We start from the raw sequence: 21,227 nt of genomic DNA on the forward strand, positions 1-21,227 counted from the left end.
GTCAGAAGGTTAACATTGTCTGACTTCAAGATTTACCATAAAGCTGTAGCAATCAAGACAGTGTGGCATTGGTAAAACAACAGACAAATATATCAGTGGAAATGTATAAAGGGCTCAGAAATATACTCACAAAAATATAATCAAGCAAAATTTGATAATAACGTAAAAACAATCAATGGAGAAAGGACAGTGCTTTTAAACAACTGCTACTGAAACAACTGGACATTTAGATGCCAAAAAATGAATCTAGATACAGCATTATACACCTTTCAAATAAATTAACTCAAAAGATGACGTACCTAAATGTAAAATGTAAAACCATATAATTTGTAGAAGATAATTTAGTAGAAAATGATAAGATTAACTACACTAAAATTTAAAAGTTCTGTCCTGCGAAAGATGCTGCCAAGGGAATGAAAACACAAGTCAAAGATTGGGAGAAAATATTGGAAAAAAGCATATCAGATCAAGTTGTATCTGAAATATTCAGGGAACTCTTAAAACTCAACAATAAAATGAAAAACCCAATTTAAAAATAGGCAAATGATCTAGACACCTTAAGAAAGGAGATAGATGGCAAATATTTAACATCTTCCATCTTTGGATAATTGCAAATTAAAACAATATGAGATACGCCTACGCACCTTCTAGAATAGTTAAAATCTAAAATACTGAAAATATCAAATGCCGAGGAGCATGTGACGCACGAGGGATTTTCATGAATTGCTGGTCTGAATGCAAAATGGTACAATCACTTTGGGAAACAGTTTTTCAGTTTCTTATGAAACCAAACACACTTTTATCATATAATCCAGCAATTGTGCTCCTTGACATTTACCCAAAGGAGTTGAAAACTTAGGTCTATACAAAAACATGCACATGGATGTCGACTGTTGATTACCACTTATTTGGAAGCAGAGAAGATGTATTTCTGTAAGTGAATGAATAGACAAATTATGGTACATTTACAAAGTAGAATTTTATTCAGAGATAAAACAAAATGAACTACTGAACCACAAAAGGACATAGAGGAAGCCTAAATGCTTAGTGCAAAGCGAAAGAAGCCAATGTGAAGAGGCTCCCCACTGTATGATCACAACCAATTTTCTAGAAAACATGGTTTTCTATAAAAAGGAAAACCAGAGAGACAGTGAAAAGATTAAGGATTGCTAGGGATTCAGGAAGAGGTGGAGAAAGGGTGAATAGGTGGAGTATAGGGCATTTTGGGGCAATCAAAACTACTTGATATGATAGTCTAATGGTGGATATATGGAATTATGCATTTGTCAAAACCCACGCAACCATACAACAAAAAGAGTGAACCCCAATGGAAACTATGAACTTTACTTAATAATAATATATCAAGGTTGGTTTATCAGTTTTAACAGATGTGCTACATTCATGCAAAACGTTAATGATAATGAGGGAAACTATTGGGGGCGGGGTGGAGGCAATTGTTGAGCAGCTCTTTGTGCTTTCTATGCATTTTATCTGGAAATTTAAACTGCTCTGAAAATAAAACCTCCTAAAAAAAGATACATGCCTTACTGCCTTTAATTGCTATGCCATGGGGACAATTTCAAGACCCCCTGGGTGTTTTTAAACTACTCAACGTGAGACATATGGACTTAAGAGTAATAGATTAATGAATTTTTTATATATCCCAAATTGTTCCAAATTGAAAATGTACTGTGGGAATGGTGTGAAGAAGACTTGCAGAAGCTTCTCCAATTTCATGGTGAATTGGCATAAAGTCTTCTAGACTTCACATCAATGCCTTTATATTGTCAACTAGTCCAAGAACTGGATATATTCTTCATTTCTTGTCTCCTTAAAACAATGTCTGCCACTTACTTTACACTAAATTTAACTGATGAACACTCTTTAAGTTTCTGAGAAGCCCGTGGCTTTCATTTTCTAGTATCTCTCTTTCTAAATTCTATCCAAAAACTGGAGAAAGAGAAAATAAAAATAAAGTCTTATAATTAGTTCCCTGCTTCTAGGTTTTCTTTGGCCTTTCCTCAAACTGAAAAACGAAAAAAAGAGAAGCAGCTATGTAGGATATGTTTTTACTGCAACTATAAAACCATTAATGAGGTTTTCATCAAGTTAAACCAGATAATTTTTAACTCTTGAAAATGTTCAAAACACCTTTTTTTTCCCTTAAAATTCCTCTCTGCAGCACGTTTAAACATTTTATATTTGTTTGTTTTTTGTGTATGTGCGTGTGTTTCATACAATGCTTAATCAACAAGTAGGTTTTCGATTAAGTTCTAGTGAAAGTTAGCCACCTGCAACTCTTGGAAACTGCCAAAGTGACAATCAGAGTTCTTTAGGATATGTTTTATGAAAAAGCCCGGCATGTTCTCATGAACACGTAAAAGTTAGTACAGAGTTCAAGCTTGAATTCATAACATTTAAAAAGATTGTTATGTATTCAGTGAGTTCTTGACTGTTGATGTTGGCTGATGGATTTTCTTTACAGGGCTGCATTGTATTCATACAAACAAATAGTAATTTTAAGAAGAGTTTGCTCATGACATTAGATAAATTTTTCATTATATCACTAGACATTAACTTGAGATAACATGAGACTGTACTGAGGTATAAAATATCAGTGTTCGTATCAGTCTATGAAAGGTTAGTAGGTTAGTAGGTTAGTAGTGTTGATATATAAAAATCCAAGGATTAATGAAATGTCATTTAGTATACGGCAAATGAAATAGTCATGCTAGCCATAAATATCTGCAATAAAGAAATTTATTGCACAATTTATTGCCAATTTATCACATTCTTACTAATGCCTCTGGTTTTTAAATAATATTAATAACTGACTTCTCCATTCATGCATGATTTTCTTTTTCCTTTCTTTTTTTTTTTTTTTTTTTTTGAGACGGAGTCTCGCTCTGTTGCCCAGGCTGGAGTGCAGTGGCCAGATCTCTGCTCACTGAAAGCTCTGCTTCCCGGGTTTACGCCATTCTCCTGCCTCAGCCTCCCGAGTAGCTGGGACTACAGGCGCCCACCACCTCGCCCGGCTAGTTTTTTGTATTTTTTAGTAGAGACGGGGTGTCACTGTGTTAGCCAGGATGGTCTCGATCTCCTGACCTAGTGGTCCACCCATCTGGGCTTCCCAAAGTGCTGGGATTACAGGCTTGAGCCACCGTGCCCGGCCTCATGCATGATTTTCTAAACCAACTTTATTTAATATATAGCTGGATATGCCTTCCTAACATTTTTCATTTTAGTCAAATTTCTCCATATCCGAGACAGCTATGACCCATATCATATGTATCTAACTACTGGTACAATTTTTATAATATTCTTCCTGAAGAGAAGGTCAATTTGGCTACACATTATTGCATTTGTTTGAAATAAGCTTTTCATTTTTACATTATTGTATATGACAAGTTTTCATTGACCTAGAAAAGTTGTGCTGTTTTCACTGTTATATATTTTCCATGGCATTCATAAAGGTTAAAAAGTAGACAAAAAGTGTTCAGGGAAAACACATACACATGCAAAAACACAAATAGCAAACACTAAATGGTAATGCCAAATCCCGAATACTTGTATTTTTTCAAGAAAAAAAATGTTATTTTATGTTTATGCTAGTAGGAAGTGTGGTATGAGGGTTATGCCAAAGAGAATTTGTGAAAATTATCAGGGAAATTATTGGTGATTTTGGTCACAATACACATAGTATTTACCCAAAGCTTGCTTCTCAGGATCTCCAAGTACTTTGCAGAATAGATTTTACTGAACTTATAACACTCCTTTTAATAAGGGGATATTTGAGTGAAGATATAAAGGAAGAATGCAAGTTGCTTAGCAAATCAGAAGAATAAGGAGGAGAATCCAGTCTTTCCAGATTTTAGTTCAGTGTTACATATACTCCAAGTGACCCATCATTACAGTACAGCTGTGTCCCTGGCTATAACACGTGCATGGGAACAGTTTGCCGCACGCTTTGGAATTCTTCAAAAGATTGCAATAAGCATTAATATTGCCAAACACCCCAGGCATTGGCAAATGCTCTTTCCATTTGCTCCCCCATATGTGATATTGTTTGTGTCTTTTATGCTTAAAACTGAAAAAAAAAAAGAACGTTGTTTATGGGATTTTGTAATGTGTGTGCATGATTTTAAGCAAAGTATTTTGCATTCTAGTACTTAGAACAGTCCGTAAATATCCAAATAGATATAAAAATTATGAAGTTTACAAAAAAAGTGTTCCAAAAATCACAGCCACTATTCAAAGGCAATCAAATTTACAATATTACAATGCAGAGCATCTCCTACCTCCCCACACACTGTGTTTCTTCAGGAGTCTAGGAATGCTTAAGTAGGACATGAAAAAAGAAACATAACAAATTCAAATTATTAGATTAGTGTATTTAACAAGGACTAAGGAACAGCTGATTCATTCATGCATTGAACTGTTTTTAAGTCCTAAGATGCACAATATACTGTGGGAATTAGTAATTCAATTTTCAAATCTTATGCACTTTAAGAAATAGAATTAGTGAAACAGCACTATTTTTTAAATTAATCAGATTTGTAAACATTTAAAAACTTAACAGTTTGAGAATTACAGGTGACGCATTTTATAGAATGATCCTCAATTGTAATTTTCTGATATTTTTCTCATGATTATGATGGGTTTTTGGGAAAGGGAATCTACAGAAGTAAAGCGCCATCTTCATCATACCATATGAAGACTGCACTATCAATATAACATATCACTGTTTGCATAATTAACTGATCACATAGTTTGAGGTAGCATCTGTCAGATTTATCCATTGTAAAGTTACTCTTTTGCTTTCTCCCTTTTCATAATACTTTTTGAAAGAAGGTTTCTGTGCACAACCCATGCTGGAGGGGTAAGAAGTTATACTCCCCCTATCTGAGGTCAACTTATCTACATAAAGTATTTGGAATTTTTCTGTATAGGAGATTTGACTATTCATTTCTATTTATTGTTTATTCAATCATTTATTTATATCAGTGTGGACTCATGACAAGGAAAGTCTGAACAGTTCTTACAGCCAAGAGAAGCCTAAGGAAATAGGATGACTAAATGCCTTGTAGTATTCCAGACTAGAAAAAGCAAATTAGAAAAGAATAGAAAAGAAAAGAAAAGGAAAGAAAAGAAAACTAAGGAAATTTTACAAAGAGGACTTTAGGTAATAAGAATGTATTAATATTGGTTCGTTAATTGTAAAAAATGTACAATACTAATGTAAGAAGTTAATATCAGAAAAAACTGGGTGTGGGGTATATGGTAGATCTCTGCACTATCTTTGTAGTAATTCTGTAAACCTAAAATCATTATAAGATAAATGCTTACCTAACTTAAAAATACCCTCTACACACAAAAATATTGATGCATTCAGGAAAGGTCAGAGTTTCAGAACTAAAGTCATAAAGTTTTAGTGGGAGTATAAATTGCCGTGATCTGTCAGTAATTATCAAAATATTAGTAGGCATGTCAACTTTGGTGAATCAAAGTCACTTCTAAGGATCTCTTTAGAAGAAATAGAAAAATTTAAATGTATCATTGAAGCTTTATTTGTAATAATAACAAAACAATATAAGATAACTTAAAATAACCTACCAAAATATTCAGTTGAATACTGATTGAGGTCATTGTGATACTTCTTCATAGGGTAGCCAGTAAAAAGAAGGAAAATTCTCTAGATGTATTTGCTCTCTGGAAATAGAAGTACAATATAATAAAAAATATATACTGTATTTTAAAACAGTAAGATGAGCAAGAAGATATTATGTATGCATTGAATCATATATACCAAAATGTTAATGATGCTTACTTTAGGCAGAATAAGACAGGAGTAGAGAATGTTGACTTTTACATTTACCTTTTGCTAGTTTGAACTGCTACAACTTTCATGTATTACTTTTGTAATAAAAATATAACTTTTTTCTTAGTAACAAAGGATACAAGTATTTATGTATAAGTTATTATTTTATAATAGTTATATTATAATGTATTAATATGCAATTAATTAGCCAAGCACAGTTCAAGTTATCATAATTTAATTAATAGGAAATTATACATCTTGTGCCCCATCTAAATGTAAGAGAATTAGGTGTCACTGAGTCATTAACTTGTTAATTTATTGACTAGTTCTCTAATATGTGCCTCCTGCACTCCTGTTGTTAATTTCTTGGCCTATGATTGAAAGGTGAATAGAATATTATCCATATTTTCAAATCTCATTGTGTAGTTGGTGAGATAAACAAATGGCTGACTTATTAATAAAGAAGTGTAATAAATGCCCTACTTTACCTTTAAAGGCTTTGTAAGTAATATTCCATTTTTACGATGGAATATTGGAAATGAGGTGGGCTGATAGAAAACCATCAAATGGTATAGTGGAAACAAATGTGGAAATATGTTAAAATAGATACTTTTGTAAAGCTAGGAAGGGGTCACATCACAGAAATTGTAATATGCTGTCTTGGATGACCATTGAGTTTTATCTTACATACTAGTTGCTTTCAGTTGATTGTGGCTTTCTGCAGCAAAGCATGGAGACAGATTCGTAGGCAGAGTATGTGCTCAGTGGAGACTGTGGCAAATGCTTGTTGATACCTATGGAAGGTGCCCATTGGGTAGGAGCAACAGGTCTGCCAAGTATTTGCCTAGGATTCAGAGGTTTTGCAACATAGTTCTGACTTTCATCCCTTAGTGCTGTTTAGCAAGCTGTTAAAGATTTTAATTATCACTTGAATAGTGAATACAAGAAGGTTATTTTCCTTGTTAAAGAAATGCATAAGAAGTAATCAAAAATAAAAATTATGAACAATATAATGGACCTTATAGAAATATAAGTATATGTATTCACAATTTTTTTCAATTTGATTGAAAGCAAGTCAGATCATTAAATAAAATTGGATAACTAAGCTCAACAGTTTAAGCCACAAATACTTCAAAATACAGATTACAAAAGAATGAAAAAATTAAAAAGTGTGATTATTTAATCAGGCCTGTATTAATCAGAGAAGTAACCATCAATGAAGACTGGACAGAAATTTTTAACTATGCAGCATTTAGAATATACAATGAATAATGAGATGTTTTGTTGCATTAATTTGATCAATATTAATTCACTGGGAACATTTTATCGTTCTGGAATGAAAACAACTGGTGCCTATAAAGTCTATTATAGTGAGTGCTAAGAATTAGACCACTAGTGCATAATTAGGAATGATCTGATTACTAGTATGAGTATTAGAAGGTGTAAAAGAGATTAGGAGATATAACATGCAATTAAAATATGTCTAAAAGTAAATCCTTTGTTTTCTAAACTAAAAATGAAGTAACAAGAATAGAAACAATTTTTGTCTGTAAATATGGATAAGGATGACTATGCATATGTTAATATATATGGATACATACACAGACACTTTCCTCTTTGTGAAAGAGAAACAATTTTGGAAAAATGAAAGAATACCAAAGAGATTTTTTGGTATGTTGTTCAGGGGTCAGTAAGCACTCAGCCTCATATTCTTAAGTAAGATTGTAAAATGTGACAAATGATAAGCCTGTGGCACTTTAAGATCACGACTCCAAAGGGAATTTAAAAAACAGCTACAATTTGAAAAAATAGTCAGCTGCAATTACTGGAGTATGCTTCCTCAAGTAGAAGAAAATGCAACTGTGATTTAAAATATTTTAATAAAAATATTTTAAGTTGCAAGTGATTAATCCAAATACCTAATTCCTTGAACAATTTATATAATCCAAGTATTTCTGGATTTTTAATTGTAGACTTCATTAAACATTACTAAAATATTGATGCAGTTTCTCCTCAATTACAAAAAAAGATTCATTTTCTAATCAGACTGTTAGAAACAAAATATTTTTGTATTTATGGTAATTAACCAATTGTCAAGCTATTTTATACTTAATAATGAAATAAAATGTAGAAGAGCTCATTTATATTAATATACACTCTGAAAGCAAAATAAAAGTATCTATAAAACATTGACTAAAAAAGGAGAATCGACATTACCAAGTATACAAAAGAACTATGTAAATATTTATATTAACATATTTTCACAATGCACTTGGTTAGAGTGTCCACTAATATATATTTAAAACAATAATGAAAACTACAGAGAAATAATTACAGTTGTTTATTTTGCATGCCGAGTTACTGAACACATCATAAAATATTCATGAATAAAAATGGTAGAAGAATAGTAACGTATCTGTTCACATGAACATGTCTCTTTTAACTCTTAATATGAGCTAATGATAGGCATAACATCACAAAATAAAAGTCATGTTATTTTATGCTCTTGAGCTATTGTTTCCACTAATTTAGTATTTTCTAAATAAAATGTCTCAATTAGCAGTCATTTTAGTGATAGCTGATAGATTGACAAATAGATATATTACTATTTTATTCCCAGTATTTTTACAGTTATGCTTTATCTCCAAATGTCATGGAACCTATATGCTCTCTAGTTTCTCTGATTTCAAGATTGGAGATGATACTAGCCTAATGAATTTCCCTTTTAGAGGGATTCCTCTGCAGACCGTTCCAAACCCATTCTTTTATCAATCATCTCTCTTTGGTCTCATAGAGGCTTAAGGCCAGTCAGTCAGAATTGGTTTTCGCCCAGAGGATAAAGGGTCTAACATTACTTTGAATTTAGAGGACAAATTGACTGGATTTGTCAATTTGAGACTTACTTTTGAGACACTCAGGTAATCTGTCAATTACCTTTGAGACTGAATCTCAAGGTAATTCCACATAGCTGCTGTTGTGCTTTTGTTTGGCATCATACGAGGTACAGGGATTTTCCTTGTTGACGGATGTTTGTATTATCTTATTGTATCACATCTTACTTTGTATACTGGCATTTGCCTTGTTAAATTTTATCTTATTTGATTGCTGATATTCTACTCAGACCTTTGTTTTTCCAGTTGCTTTGGAGCTGAGAGGCTACATAACCCAATGCCACTTTCTCCTGAGTGTATCAGTGATCAGAACATACTCATAGGAAACCTAACAAAACCTTAGGGTATTTCATGGACAAATTAGCTAAGCTTTTATTATTTTGTTTGGTTTGCTTCTTATAATCCTGGAAAATGTTGAACAATGCTGCCTTAGCATCATAGGCTTATATTTAATTTCGAGTTTATAAAAATGTCAAACATTAAGACATTCAATTTTTCCTATATTTATTCCTAGTAAAAATGCACACCTTTAGAAGAGTGGGTAAAATATACTGGACAGTAGAATAACTACTAAGATATATTTTTCCTATGTTAGCAAACATGAAAGCAGGACCATAAGAAAATGGAAATGAAATTAGAATTTGGAAAAACAATGGAGCACTAATTAGTGAGTTTAATATGCACAGATAGAGAGAATGGAATGGGAAAAACGGACAGGATAGCCTTAATTGTGCTTTGTTTAGCTTAGCCATTTGGTTAGCCAGAGCTTTTACAACCAGCTCTTTTATAGCTATGACATCTTTATGCAGCTGTCCTTTTCTTTTTCTGACTTGGCTGCTTTTGTGCACATTTCAAATGTTTTTGATCAAATGCATATACAGTCCAATGTGTTTTCCCTGAAAGCACTGTCCCTTGACTAGGGACAGCCTTAGAGTCGCTTTCATCAAGAATAAAGGTATGGGAAGGGGGTGGGAGGATGATAGGAGGCAGGATGCTGGCTGTGTCTTAACAGTTTGAAAGAGATTACAGGGGAAGTGACATGACTATTGAAAGCCTGTCAGCTGGTCCAGAAAAGTGTCTCCACACGGGAGAAAGATCCATAAAATGCCAAAGATTTCATGTGTAGCATTGGTCATAATGGCTACTCCTTTTTTCTCCACTTGGATGGAGTAAAAAGTGAAGTTCCTGGACAAGCTCCGTGGCCCTGTCTCCTTCAATGCTGGCAGTGACCTGCACAGATAGGATTTCACATTCACACATACAGACAGGCTGTCTCCCCTGTGATCCTAATACTTCATGGTTATCATCTAAGACCCTCTGCCTCTCCCACAACGTAAATCTTTTTTCTTTTAAAAAAATAAAATAAAAGAGGCTGAGCTAGTGAGGATAGAATATATTACCTCATTCTATTTGAGGCCCTGTGGCAACTCAAGATTAACTAAACCACTGAATAATCTCATTTAGAAAAACAGGCATGCAGCTCAAATTGGATCATTCTGTTTTGTTTTGTTTTTTTTTTTCCACCACAGAAGAGATAGGAACAAAATACATTGAAAGAACATACAAATAGCATTAATTGGAACAGTCACTGTTAAAACAATCTCACCAGACTACTCCAAGAACACTTTTGGTCAACTTGGGACTTTGGAATTAAGAATAAAAGGAATTTGATTTGTGAATTTGGATTTTCCACATCATCCCTACAAATAAAATTATATACAAACATGATGAAAATTTATAAGGTACTCATATTTGATAATTATATTTGATAATTATATATATGTACAACATGACAAAGGTAAAGAATAATAAAATATTAAAACGCAAAGTCATTTCTTATAAATATCACAATAATCTATCTTCATATCAATAAATCAATTGGTTACACACAGTGTATTCATAATGAAAAAATACAGCCTTTCTAGTTCAGTGGGATATTTCAGGTATCATGTATCATATGAGATAACATACATAGATTCAAGGTATTAGATTATGTATTATTTTTCTACGTTTAAAAACATACATTGCTAAACCATTCTTAAATACATTGGCATTTGTCTCAGGAGTTTATGCTAGCAATTTATAGATAAAAGCTGTCGCCAGCTGCTCTAGAGTTTCTCTGTTGAATATAGGGTCAAATACAGGAAATGTATAAAAGACAAACTTTGCCTTCTTATTGAACACACATATTCCTGGGTCTTTGGAGGAGAAATTTGCCAATAGTTTTCTAAATAAATATATATTTAAAATAAATTTTCCATTACATTGTAAGAAATGCTACAGTTCGTCAAACTTTTCCATTCTTCCTTTTATTTGGGCATTAGATAATTACAAGGAATATGTTGTGTGCTTTATATCTACTTGTCTTTATGTCTGATCTATCTACCTATCATCCATCTCTCTCTATATATATATCTATCCATCTTCTATATCTCATATATCCATCTACCTACCATATCTCCCTCTTCTCTCTTCCCGCTGTTTTCATCTATCTATCCACCTACCTACCTACCAATATATTTATTAATCTATCTGCCATTCATTTGCATACCTATTTAAACATTTATCACTTCATCTATTTTTTTCTCGAGATGAAATGTGGGATTAATCATAATCCTAATTTTCTAGAACACTGTTATTAAGTGTTTATGCAGGGCACCTCTCTAGTTCAGCCTTTCTTCAATCCATCCTTTTTTCTTTCCTGCATTTCTTATTGTTTAACCTCTCTCCACTTATATTTCTCTCCCAACAGAAGTAATAATTCTGACACGTTGGATATCTATAATTTATTTGCATGTGCTTTTTTTTTCACATATAACTTTAATTTACACAATGCTGTTATGTTTTAGACTATTTTTTTTTCCACTCAGCACCATGTTTCAAAGGTCTATTAACATCCTGTGTTTAGAGTTGGTCTGTTTTTCACTAACTGCTATGCAGTTTACATAGTGTTAATACACTACATTTTGTCCCTTCCTTCCAATGATGAACACCTTGGTTGCATCCAAATCACTGCTACTAAAGACAGCACCATAATGAACATTTGTGTATTTTCTCTCATACTGGTGCAAGAATTGCTCTAGAATATACATCCAGAATATGACTATATCTAGTCATAACATATACCTATGTTTATTTAACTTTAATTTAATGCTTTCACATTACTCTTCAGAATACCTGGGCCAATTTAAATTCCCACGAGTAATGTGTACAAGTTTTCACATCACTAATTCTCAGGCAGCACTTTCATTATATAACTTTCTCATCGTTGCCACTGTAATAATTGCAGATTAATATGTCTTTTTCATAATAACCTTCTTTTGAGTCGTCACTTCTGTGAAATAATGGTTCACAACTTTTGCTCATTTTTTCCTATTTTGATTTGCTGTCATTGTTTTATGGATTAGCAAGAATTCTGTGTATATTCTGATATTAGACATTTGTGGTTTTAGATATTGCAAATAATTTCTGGAAATAATAAATTGGTTTCTCAACTTTGTTCATTGTGTCCTTTTGTTGACAGAAAGCCTGTATTAGATGTTATAGAATCTATGAGCAATTCATCTTTGTTAACATTTATTAACCTCTGTTAACTTTATTTTTTTTTTATTAAATTTTTCCTGGTTGCTTACCTTGATTTATATTGTAAAGTTTCCATATTTGCTTTAATTAATTTACATATAATTACCATACATGAGAGGTAATGTTATAATGACAAGAATAGTTTCTGCAATTAAGTATGGATCAAAAAAAGAAGAAATGACTTTAGACAAGTAGCTTGAATGAAACTACAAAGAGGAGTGCATTAAAAAATATCAGCAGAAAATCTCTTGAATAATTAAAATGACAGGCTAAAAATTAAAAAAAAGTTTTTTTTTTTTTTTTTTTTTTTTTTTTTTTTTTTTTTTTAGAAAATACTAATTTGCTGCTGGCACTCTGTATTCTTCTTCTTTGTTTTAATGGATGACTTGCAGGTACATCTTCCGGCTTGTCGCCTGGAGGCTTTGGCAGATGAAATTACCTGTTTAAGTTTATTCCAAATTAAATTTGTTGTATTCAATGAGTCATCGTGCATATCCACTTTAGATACATCTGGTAACAGAGGTCCAGTCATAACCTCATTACTACTTGAGCTTGTTTCAAGAAAAGTTCCAAGTTTATGATTGTCTTCTTTTGTGCTCCTGCAGTTGTGTTGTCCTAGGCATAAATCTGTCAACTGCCTCTGAAGGAGTAATAGCCTCTTGTGCACCAGGGTAGGCCACTGAGTTTTTAAAAATGTTTATTTGTGTTTTCTGCAGAGAGTCATTGTGGTTATAATGCCCCATGGTTTTACTATGGTTTCTACCATCCTCAGAAGAGTTTGATGCTCTGTCTGCATGACCCCTGGATGAACATATACAATTTGAGGAGAAATAACATAAAGGCAATTCACAGGAATATGGAAGACAAGGATTTGAGTTCCCTGCAGAAATGTTCACAGCAGCTGTACAAAATCCAGACATCTCTGAGTGGAAGTCTTGTCTAAAATTCTCTGTGTCTTTAAGCTCTGTAACCAATTTCTTTGTCATGTAATGGTCTTTATATTACAATTTAAAAGGTGAGGGAAAGGAAAACAGAAGTGACTTATTTATTGTTTTCATCATTCAGAATCATATAATTTAAACAATCATTTAAGAATGTTAACAAATTGTACTCCAAAACATTTATTCCTTGAGAAGGGAATATATTCACATGGCTTAAAACCTTTATTTTCAGTAGTTCTTACTACATATGCCTTCTGCACTTCTGTTTTTTTTTTTCCTAGTTTCTTCAACTGTTACAAATTCTGGAGCATAGCATACGTGAAGCAATCCACTGAGAAAACGCTGTTCATCCATTTTTCTCTTGGCTGTCCTTGCACTTTTTAAGTTTATAAACTTAATAAGAAAAACTTCAGTAAAGTCTTCTGGTGGGTATTCATCTAGAGCATTGTACTGTTCATTTGCACCGTACAAAGTGAATCGCTCAACTATTTCCTTCGTGGCTCCCACAGCAGGACCTCCTTGTATTAATAAGTACTGAGATTCCAAATTGATTGCATATACCTTGACAGCACCAGGCCATCCTCCCTCCCGGTATTTGGCCCACGTGTTGCATGCTGCCCTCCAGACGTGGTGGTCAAATAAATTCCCTAGCTCCCTGCTGCCCGACGCCATCTTGCCTGCTTTGATCCTCCCTCTGTTAACTTTATAGACTTATCTTTCACAATGATAACTTTTTTTGAAGTGTACCTTTTTGTATGGCATGAGATAGAAATCCAGTTTTATTTTCTCCATAAAGTGAGCCAGTATTCATACATCATCAACTAAATACTCAGTTTTTGGCACATTGATCCATATACTATTTAAATACATGATTTTCTTTTCAGAAAACAAGCAAGCTAGAAGGCACTGAAGTGACATTTATAAAATGCTGGAAAAAATATGTGTGTCGTGTATATATATTTTTTCAGACAGATACTAAGGGGCTTTACTGCACGAGGCATACTCTGTAAGAAAGATTTAACTTTTTTTTTTTTTTTTTTTTTTTTTTTTTTTTTTTTTTTGAGACAGGGTCTTACTCTGTCACCAAGACTGGAGTGCAGTGGCACAATTTCAACTCACTGCAACCTCTGTCTCCTGGGTTCAAGTGATTCTTGTGCCTCAGCCTCCCAAGATTTAACATTTCTTTGGACATTTTTATGTGAAACAGTGTAAATATTATTTAAATGTAGACTATGATTAATTAAATATGTATATTGTAAGCCCTAAGTCAACCATGAAATTTTCTTAAAAATAATGAAGTCAATATAGGTAATAAAAGGCAATGAAAGTATTGACCAATTAATCTAAAAAAAAAAAAAAAAAGAGGAGAGCAATATTTTTAAAAGAACACAAGGAACAAATAGAAAATGGCTGTCACAATGGTATATTTTGACCAACCATATCAATAATGATATTAAATGTGAATGACCTAAGTATACCAATTAAAAGATGGAAATTGTTAGAATGAATTAAAATAAAAACAAATTAAACTATCTGCTATCTATATGAAACCCTTTTCAAATATGAAGTTAAGGAAAGGATGCAAGCAAAATGAAAGGCAAAAGATATTGTATGTGTTACACCTGAATTGTGTCCCTCAAAATTATGTATGTTGAGACCCTAATTCCCAATATTACTGTATTTGGAGATAGGACTGTTAAGAGGTAAATAAGATCAAGTGAGGCCATAAGGATAAGGTCCTAATCCTGTGGGATTGGTGGACATACAGGAAGAGGGAGAGAGATCTCTTTCTCCTTTTCCATGCACGTGAGCACGGAAAGGCAATGCGAGCACATGGCGAGAAAGTGGTCATCTGTAAGCCAGGAAGAGGGCTCTCATCAGAACTCAAGCTTGCCAACATATCAGATATCTAGCCTCCAGAACTACGAGAAAATAAATTTCTATGCTTTATCCATCTAGTCTGATATTTTGTTATGGCAGTCTGGGCAGACTAAGTCACCATACAAACCTTAACTAAAAGAAAACTTAAGTAGCTATGTTAATATCAGATAAACTTCAGAACAAAGAATATTATCAGAGATAAATAGGGTTATTATATGATGAAAAAGGGATCAATTTTCCAAGATGTGACAATTTTAAGCATTTTTCACTGAAAAACAGAGTTTCAAAATACGTTTATAAAAAAGAACTGAAATCCCAGCACTTTGGGAGGCCAAGGCGGGTGGATCACCTGAGGTCAGGGTTTGAGACCAGCCAGGCCAACATGGTGAAACCCCATCTCTACTAAAAATACAAAAATTAGCTGGGTGTGGTGGTGCACACCTGTAGTTCCAGTTATTCTGGAAGCTGAGGCAAGAGAATTGTTTGAACCCGGGAGGCGGAGATTGCAGTGAGCCAAGACTGCACCATTGCACTCCAGCCTGGGTGACAGTGAGGCTCCATCTCAAACAAACAAACAAAAAAGAACTGAAAGAATTGGAATAATGCACAATTCTAGTTGAAGACTTGGATACTTTAATCTCACTATCAGTAATAGATAGAACAAAGTATACAGAAAATTGCTAAGCATGTAGAAGACTTAAACAATACTGTCAACAAACTGAAGTAATAATATTTATAGATCACTATACCCAACAAAAACAAAAATACATAATATTCTTTAAAACAGAGAACTTTAACAAGATGCAGCTTATTCTGAATCATAAAACAAACCTAAAATTTAAAGGAATGAAAAGTATAAAAAGTATGTTCACAGCTAATAACCAAATTAAATTAGACATGATGAACAGAAATAGCTAAACAACCACCAATATTTGGATTTTAAGTAACATACGTCTAACTAACACATGGGTCAAGAGGAAGCCTCAGGGAAAAAAATTTATATATATATGTGTGTGTATATATATATATATAGAGAGAGAGAGAGAGAGAACTAAATAAAATGAAAATGCAATATATCAAAATTTTGGGGATGCAGTTAAAAGTAGATGAGTTGAGATCAGTAACCTTCTGCTTTAAGAATTACCTTGCTTAGTTTCCAAATGTCTGAGGATTTTGTGATTACCTTTGTTGTTGTTGTTGTTTCCTAGTAGAATTCTTTTGGGGTTAGAAAACATTTTCTGTGTAACTTCAGTATAATATTTTTTGAGATTTGCATTATAACTCAGCACGTATTCAATCATTTTGTGCATCCTGTATGCATTTGAAAGGAACACATACTTTTCAGTATTGCATTGTCTGTCAACGAGGTCAGGTATGTGAATTATGTTATTTAACTATTCTGTATACCTCATGATTTGATGCCTGCTTGTGCTACCATTTAATGAGTGGTTTATTAAATGTTTATGATTGTACATTTGTTTAGGATTATATCTTGTTTTATTTCTCCTTTGACACTTCATTTTTGGGCAATTTACTTAATGTATGCATTTAGCTCTCATAAGCTCAAAATTAGACTTTTATTTTCAAGTAGTCATTCACAGTTTTTCCTATTAGTCCCTTAAGTCTAGGCTGCCTTCAGAGTTTTAAGTTATTGATATTTCTCTATGATTTGTTTCAAGGAGAAAAGCAGCAAATTAAGCTAGTTCTCTGTTTGTCAGGAACCAGAAGCCAAGAAGTTTTGTTTTTAGACATCTCCTAATAACTCATTAGCAATTAGTTGTATTTACAAATATGTATTACGCACACACACATATATATACACATATATATGTATACATGTGTAGTTATGTCTGTATAAATAGAAGCATTGACATTGATTTTTACATATATAATATACTGTCCTGGCTTACTATTTTGGCACAAAATGGTTTGACTTTTTAACCCATGTATAGTATCCTGCTAAAAGTTTTTGTAGTTTTTATAGGAAAATGATCAAAATGTAGGACTGAGTTACAAAGGCTATTACATGAATTTGTGATTGGCCTGATGCCTTTCCATAAGTAGACATTTCCTTGAATTGCAAGCAATAATTGGACACTAGAGAGCTATTATTTGTGAGGCCTCTAAGTAAATTTTGTTTTAATGCAAAGCCAAAGTGGAGTGCTGGTAAAGGGTATCTGGAAATATGGTTCAACATATCTGGATGTAGTGGTTTTGTATGGAAAACACATTTCCTTTGCACTAGGGCATAGCATCTAAAAAGTTGGCTATATGTATAATCCTTGATACTTCTGGATGATATCATTATCAGTGATAAAAAAAAAATAAGTGCATTAACATCTCCAAAGCAGTGCACTGTGTTTCTTGCCTTTTCATTTTTTATGTTTCCAACATTTTATTGTATAGGATTCTATTGCAATTTTAAGTACACAATTAGGAGGCATTATTTAGGAGGCATTATTTGTGGATTCTTTTGAAATGTTTTTTTTTTTTTTTGAAACATAAAAGAATTGCTAACTAACTGGCTTGGGACTGAGAGTTTTATGTGTTTTTCCTGCTTCTCCTCCCCTATAACTAAATAGTCCATCAGGATAATATCTAAAGGATGATATTGAGGTCAGCTAACTGTAGTATATCTGTTTCTGGATCCCAGATGGTAAATTTAGGGATCTGAGGAAAATAGTCTGATAAGAGTTGAAAACTTAAAGGTGATATAAGAGAAAGTTAGTGCATTGAATGTGTCTCAACAAGAACTCTTTTTTTGGAAGTGAGAACTCATAATTTATTTTGACTCTCCGAGGCTCTTTTTAAACAAAATGTTAGATCATCTAACCATTTAACAAGCATAATTTAGACATGTATAATTAACAATATCAACCTTCAATTAATATCAAACTTGATAAAAAATGAATTGAGTTAAAACAATACTTTGTATGAGTTTGTGTATGTGTGTGTGTGTTTAACAATTGCGTTGGGCCCATATAGGGGTAATTAAAGTATAAAAGTGTTAATTCTCTGTCTCTCAACGTTAAGAGACAGCTCAATACTTGATGGCCTCTTTGATCTTGTATTTGGTTATGTTTATTTTTTCCAGTTGTTGTTTCATCCCCATCTTGCAAATGCCTCTTTTCTTTTGGGCACCAGAAGTTATTTTATTTCTGAGGGCAAAATGTGCATTTTCAAACCAACTCTGAATTTTCTTGGAATCCCATAGTTTAGTATAGATTTATTTATTTATACCAAAAAGTAGTCTTGTTCTAAAACTGCTGCTTATTCTACTGATTTTCCTTGGTGTCTGGTCTCCCACAATCCACTGGGATTAATTTCCTTGGGCTGCTATAACAAATTACCATAAACTGGGTGGCTGACAAACAACAGATCTTTATTTCTTACAGTTCTAGATGGTGTGAAGTCCAAGATCAAGGCACTAGCAGATTCTGTGTCTGGTGAGGGCTCACTCTTCTGGTTCACAGATGGTATCTTATTCCCGTATCCTCATATGGTGGAAGCGGCAAAGCTGCTACCTCAGGCCTCTTTTATAAACGTCCTAATCCCATTTATGTGAACTCCCCCCTCATGACCTAATCGCTACCCAGATGCCACACCTCTTAACATCACTACATTAAGGATTAGGTTTCAATATACAAATTACAAGGGATCACAAGCATTCAGACCATAGCAGTTACCTTCCAGTGTGCTCTGCATGTGTTATCAATGCAATAGTTTCCTTTTCAGAAGGTCCCCTCTGGAATCCATCTCATATTTTCAGGTCCTGTTTGGAACTCTGCCACTTTGTTGTTGTTTTAATTTGATTTAATTTTAAGTTCTGGGATACATGTTCAGGACCTGTAGGTTTGATCCCCTATGAACTCTGCTTTTAAATCAATGATTATACTCTAAGATCTGGTTTTGCTGATAATTCAGCTATAGTTGGTTCAACTAGCCTTATGCCTGACAATGTGCTAATGCTGATGTTTCTACTTACAAGTCTGTTTTGATCTGACAACTTATTCGAACAGATTGTGAAGGCATTATAATTTATCCGTGTGTATTTATTTCTTGAAAATACATCATTAAACATTTTAGCAGAAAAAATAACTGGTACTTTCTTATGTTTTAGGTTGATACAAAAGTAATTGTGTGTGTGTATGTGTGTGTGTGTGTTTTCATTGAAAGTCATGGCAAAAACCGCAATTACTTTTGCACCAACCTAATACTTTTAAACCCTTACTCTGTTGTATTTTGGGCCTGATAAGAATTAAAATTCCTGTGCTATAGTTCTTCAAGTCTATCTGTGGTTGGAAGAAACCATCTGGGCAGCAATAATTCTTTATTTTTCCTTATCTTCTTCCCTCTCCTACTTGTTGTATTTTCCATGATATTCATGTTAAATGCATAATGCTGAGGGGTTTCTTTTTTTTTCTTTTCTTTTCTTTCTTTTTTTTTTATTATACTTTAAGTTCTAGGGTACATGTGCACAACGTGCAGGTTTGTTACATATGTATACATGTGCCATGTTGGCTTGCCGCACCCATCAACTCGTCATTTATATTAGGTATTTCTCCTAATGCTATCCCTCCCCCCAGTCCTCCACTCCGCAACAGGCCCTGGTGTGTGATGTTCCCCACCCTGTGTCTGTGTTCTCATTGTTCAATTCCCATCTATGACTGAGAACATGCAGTGTTTGGTTTTCTGTACTTGTGATAGTTTGCTGAGAATGATGGTTTCCGGCTTCATCCATGTCTCTGCAAAGGACAAGAATTCATCCTTTTTTATGGCTGCATAGTATTCCATGGTGGATATGTGCCACATTTTCTTAATCCAGTCTATCATTGATGGACATTTGGGTTGGTTCCCAGTCTTTGCTATTGTGAATAGTGCTGCAATAAATATACATGTGCATGTGTCTTTATAGTAGCATGATTTATAATCCTTTGGGTATATACCCAGTAATGGGATTGCTAGGTTAAATGGTATTTCTAGTTCTAGATCCTTGAGGAATCGCCACACTGTCTTCCACAATGGTTGAACTAATTTACACTCCCACCAACAGTGTAAAAGCATTCCTATTCCTCCACATCCTCTCCAGCATCTGTTGTTTCCTGACTTTTTAATGATTGCCATTCCAGCTGGCACGAGTTGGTATTTCATTGTGATTTTGACATGCATTTCTCTGAACACCACTGATGATGAGAGTTTTATCATGTTTTTGTTGGCTGCATAAATGTCTTCTTTTGAGAAGTGTCTATTCTTTTTTTTTTTTTTTTGATGGAGTTGTTTCTTTTTTTCTTGTACATTTGTTTAAGTTCTTTGTAGACTATGGATATCAGCCCTTTGTCAGATGGGTAGATTGCAAAAATTTTCTCCTATTCTGTAGGTCTCCTGTTCACTCTAATGATAGTTTCTTTTGCTGTGCAGAAGCTCTTTAGTTTAATTAGATCCCATTTGCCTATTTTGGCTTTTGTTGCCATTGGTTTTGGTGTTTTAGCCATGAAGTCCTTGCCCATGCCTATGTCCTAAATGGTATTACCTAGGTTTTCTTCTAGGGTTTTTATGATTTTATGCTTAAATTTCAGTCATAATCCATCTTGAGTTAATTTTTGTATAAGGTGTAAGGAAGTGATCCAGTTTCAGCTTTCTACATATGGCTAACCAGTTTTCCCAGCACCATTTATTAAATAGGGAATCCTTTCCCCATTTTTTTTTTCTTTTTTTGATCAGGTTTGCTAAAGATCAGAGGGTTGTAGATCTGTGGTGTTATTTCTGAGGTCTCTGTCCTATTCCATTGGTCTATAAATCTGTTTTCGTTACTGTAGCCTTGTAGTATAGTTTGAAGTCAGGTAGCGTGATGCCTCCAGCTTTGTTCTTTTGACTTAGGATTGTCTTGCAATGCAGGCTCTTTTTTGGTTCCATATGAACTTTAAAGCAGTTTTTTCCAATTCTGTGAAAAAACTCATTGGTAGCTTGATGGGGATGGCATTGAATCTATAAATTACCTTGGGCAGTATGGCCATTTTCACGATATTGGTTCTTCCTATCCATGAGCATGGTATGTTCTTCCATTTGTTTGTGTCCTCTTTTATTTCACTGAGCAGTGGTCTGTAGTTCTCCTTG

At 33.6% G+C, this 21,227-nt stretch overlaps 1 long non-coding RNA gene and 1 pseudogene across 2 annotated transcripts in view; one reads left to right on the forward strand and one right to left on the reverse strand.

The window, feature by feature from the left end:
* The window catches only part of LOC139362170 (uncharacterized), a 215,935-nt gene that overhangs the window by 59,022 nt on the left and 135,686 nt on the right, over positions 1-21,227 (forward strand). The window lies entirely within an intron of this gene.
* Positions 12,666-13,904, reverse strand: LOC105486109 (RNA-binding protein 48-like; annotated as a pseudogene).

This window comes from Macaca nemestrina, chromosome 3 (assembly GCF_043159975.1).
Source record: "Macaca nemestrina isolate mMacNem1 chromosome 3, mMacNem.hap1, whole genome shotgun sequence".
Lineage (NCBI taxonomy): Eukaryota > Metazoa > Chordata > Mammalia > Primates > Cercopithecidae > Macaca > Macaca nemestrina.